This window comes from Pholcus phalangioides, unplaced genomic scaffold (genome assembly GCF_987345545.1).
Source record: "Pholcus phalangioides strain wild (caught in Gottingen) unplaced genomic scaffold, Ppha-v1.0 ptg000020l_1, whole genome shotgun sequence".
NCBI classification, from domain to species: domain Eukaryota; kingdom Metazoa; phylum Arthropoda; class Arachnida; order Araneae; family Pholcidae; genus Pholcus; species Pholcus phalangioides.
Window position 1 is genome coordinate 13,910,712 of NW_028301613.1, and position 4,263 is coordinate 13,914,974.

The window sequence follows — 4,263 nt, forward strand, 5'->3', positions numbered from 1 at the left end:
AATTCGACCCACGGGTCCGCACCAAATCCAAACATAAACATCAATTTGCGTCTCAGCCTTACTGATAACACGCCTGCAATCTCTGAAAACAGCACCAATATTTCAGAGCGTCAAAACTCAAGTACTTCTGAGGAGAGAACTGACACCCCCTCTACTGAAAATACCACTGACTTCACTTCGAGTATAAACAGCTCCGGATCTCAAAACGGCTCCACCGCTCACTCCAGCTCCACTGCGGATAGCTCGTTGCCAGGAAACACCACTGCCTCAAATGACATAAGAGTGCAACAAGCCATAACAGATGCATCTGAACATCTGTCCTCTCCCCCTGCCCCCACTCCGATCTCGCCCCTCTCTCCGGTATCAGACAAACCGGACCATGACAGCATGTCAACAGAGCGAACTCTGTCACCAAATTCAGTGGAAAACGCCCACTCGAACATAAACAACACTGAGGGGAACGCCCCTCTCAATTTGGTAAGCACTACTTACCCGGATGTAAACACCACAGGAGGAATTGCCTCCCCAAATATGGTGGGCCAAACCCACCCGAATGATAACACTTCTGAGGGTAACGCCCCCTCAACACCGCCGGGCAACGCCCCCGTAGCTAATATAAACATAAACAATGCTCCTACGCCCCCGTCGGACGAGGACGAAAACGACCAAGATGATATACAGAATAATGCAGGGTTCCAACCTGCACGACGCCCTCGTAGGCGTAAAAACATACCTGCCATCATCCTTAGGAACTGGGGAAACACCTGGCTGACAGACTTTGGCGCCCTTCGAGCCCTCTGTGAAATACCCCCCACTTCCAAACCAACACAAAATACTTTAGTGGTTGAAGTCTTCACAGAAACTGACCACAGAACAGCAACCAAATTTTTCGATGAACGGAAATTTAATTACAATACCTACCAATTACAATCTGAAAAAACACTTAAATTTGTCATTAGAGGGCTCCCAGCAAATGTTAGACCTGATGAAATAAAAGAAGAGCTCCGAAAACAGAACATCAATACAGTTAAGGTCTCCAACATGACGACCAGAGCAGGAAACAGGCCCCTACCCTTATTTTTGGTGGAAATCACTATTGAAAATAAAAATTTTGCTAACATAAAAGAATTAGCTGGTATCCCCATAGATATTGAACGATACAGGGGCAACGCCGCCCCAATACAATGCAGGCGCTGTATGGCGTTCAACCACACGGCCCTCTTCTGCAAACATAAGCCCGTATGCGCCTTCTGTTCCGGGCCGCATGAAACAAGCAAATGTAGGGATAAAGGAGACAGAAGAAAAATAAAATGTGCCTTCTGTGGTGGCCCTCACACAGCCACTTTCCCAGGTTGCCCTAGACACCCCAATCCAAAAAAACAAGAAAAGGGCAGAATTATTATTCCCCTGCTCCCCCTTCACCTCAGGCCGATTTCTGCTGAGGACTTTCCCCCCCTCCCAGGAAGCGCCCCCCCGGAGCCCACGAGTACCCAGTTGGGAACTAACCTACCAACCATTGAAAACGAAGAAGAGTTCACGCTTGGTACCGACACTCTCACTATTCGCCCTTCACGGCCCCACGGGCCAGGAACCGGGCCGAAAACTCAGCCCTCTCATGAGATACCCCTTGCTCAGCAAGCCAAAATAATGCAAGAAAAACAAACCAAATTGCATAACACAATTCAGGCTGGCGTACACCCGCTAGCTGTGGAACACAAACAAGCCCCATTAGATGAACTCTCCTCCAAGCTAGAGGAGATGGACACCAGCAAAAGAGCAGCTACAGCTGCATACAATTACTATATCCTTAGAACCGAAGAAATTGACTCGGACGAAGAATCTTTCGAAGATGCTCACGAGTCACTCCCAGAAAAAGAAAACCTTGAAATCAACGACAAGCAAACAAACTCAAATTTGGCCCAGGACACCTCTGGACCCGAAACCCAAGTGTGCGCTCAGACCCTCACAGCTGAAACAGAAGTTCCCAAGCAGTTGGCCTCAGCCCCCACCAGCACATTACCTGAAACACTTGTTCACCAACTAACACAGCTTAAAAAAGAGGAAATAACAACTTTAATTGTACTACTCCAATCCCTGCTTAAAAATAGCTCAAACAATTAGTGTCCCCCCCAGACCATTACGAATTATGGCTTGGAACTGTAATGGTCTAAAAAATAGCCTGAAAGAGCTGCAGGAGGAGGTCCACCGAGCCCAGCTTGATATAGTAATGCTTTCTGAGACCTGGCTGCTACCCAGCAACAAACCGAAACTACAAGGTTTCACTATGGCACGAAGGGACAGAATTTTAAATAGAGGAGGCGGAGTAGCAATTTACATCCGGAACACCATCCCCTTCCAAAATATTGTTCTCCCAGCCTCATCAGAAATGGAGGCCATTGCCGTGGAAATTTTCATAGAGCGTAAAAAATTCATCTTCTGCTCAATTTACAAGCCGCCCCGAAACAAAATTGACGTCAACCTTCTAAATACTATTTTTGACACAAACACCCCAGTCTTCGTTGGGGGCGATTGGAACTGCAAGGACCCCCTCTTTTGCAGCAAAAAAAGAAATAAGCATGGCGTAGCCCTCCGACGATACTGTATGAACAAATTTCTTCAAGTTCACTCTTCTCCCACCCCTACACACATCCCCGGTTGCCCACGGCAAGCTCCTGATGTTATAGATTTTGGGATCTCAAAAAATTTCCTCTGGGACATTGACACACACACCAAGGTCATTCTAAATTCCCCCCATAACCCTGTTTTTTTCGAGGTCGACTTTCACATCCCACGATCCAAACGAATCAGTAAACGGGTCGACTGGACCAAATTCCAAGAATTAACAGAAAACGACAACATCATCCCTATCACAGCGGAAACGCCCACGCAAATTGATGAGGTTGTTTCACAACTGTCAATCCGCTTTCAGGAGGCCATTGACCTCGCTTCTAGCGAAGTACACTTCTCTGACCTCCGATACGGCCTCCCGAGAGATATTCTACAAAAAATAGCCTTTAAAAACCGAATCCGAAAAAAATGGCAGCGTTTTAGACGACGACTGGACAAAGTGCTCCTCAATCGTCTACAAAGCGAAATAAAAAGAGACGTTGCAGAATACACAAATGACAGATTCTCAGAATTTATTGGAAATGCTACAGCCGAAAATGGGAACCTGTGGCGAGCATGGAAAATTTGTAGGCCTCCGCAAACACGACTCACAAAGATCAAAAAAGGAAACGGTTTCGTTTTCTCTGAGTCCGACATAGCCGAAACCTTCGCTGACGCCTATGAGCGTCAATTCTCCCCAAACAGGGTCCAGCCAAGGGACGACACAATTGACATTTGCCAACGCGTATCCAACTACATACGATACCACAGGGGAAACAATCCTGGACATATGGCAAACACAAATGAAGAGGAAGTTAAATCACTCATACAAAAATTGGATTCCAAAAAAGCCCCAGGAGCCGATGGCATCAGCAACAAGGCAATTAAACTTATGGCCCCTGCACACCTCACAACACTTACTAATATTATAAATGCATCAATCAACATAAACCACTTCCCAGTTCCTTGGAAACACGCAGTCATACGGGCCATACACAAACCCGGAACTGACCCGGATGTTGCTACCTCATATCGCCCGATCTCGCTCCTCAAAAATTTCTCTAAAATCTATGAGCGAGTCATCGCCACTAGGCTATTTCAATTCACTGATACAAATAATATAATCCGACCGGAGCAGCACGGCTTCAGACCGGAACACTCTTGTGTCACGCAACTGCTCCGAGTCACTGAATTTGTGACAAATGCCTTCAATTACAAGGACTCAGTGGCAGCCCTGTTCTGCGACATCTCGAAGGCGTTTGACAAGTGTGAATACGCAACATTGCTTGCAAAATTAATTAACATGAACTTTCCACCACACTTCATACTTTTTTTCTTCAATTACCTCATGGGACGAACCTTCCAAGTCAAGATTGGCCAAACCCTCTCCTCCTCAAGGCCCGTAAGGGCCTCTGTCCCTCAGGGAAGCGTTCTTGGGCCACAGCTCTTCTTGCTCTACATGAATGACTTCCCAACCCCCAGAAATGGAATCATTGCCTTATTTGCGGATGACGCAGCAATTCTCTGCAGTCACAGGAAGCCAGCCTACGCCCTTTGGAACCTCCAGGATGCAGCCCTCGACATAGAACAGTGGTGCACTAACTCCGACGTCCGCATGAATTTCAACAAGTGCCAATTCATGTGGTTTTCCCGGAA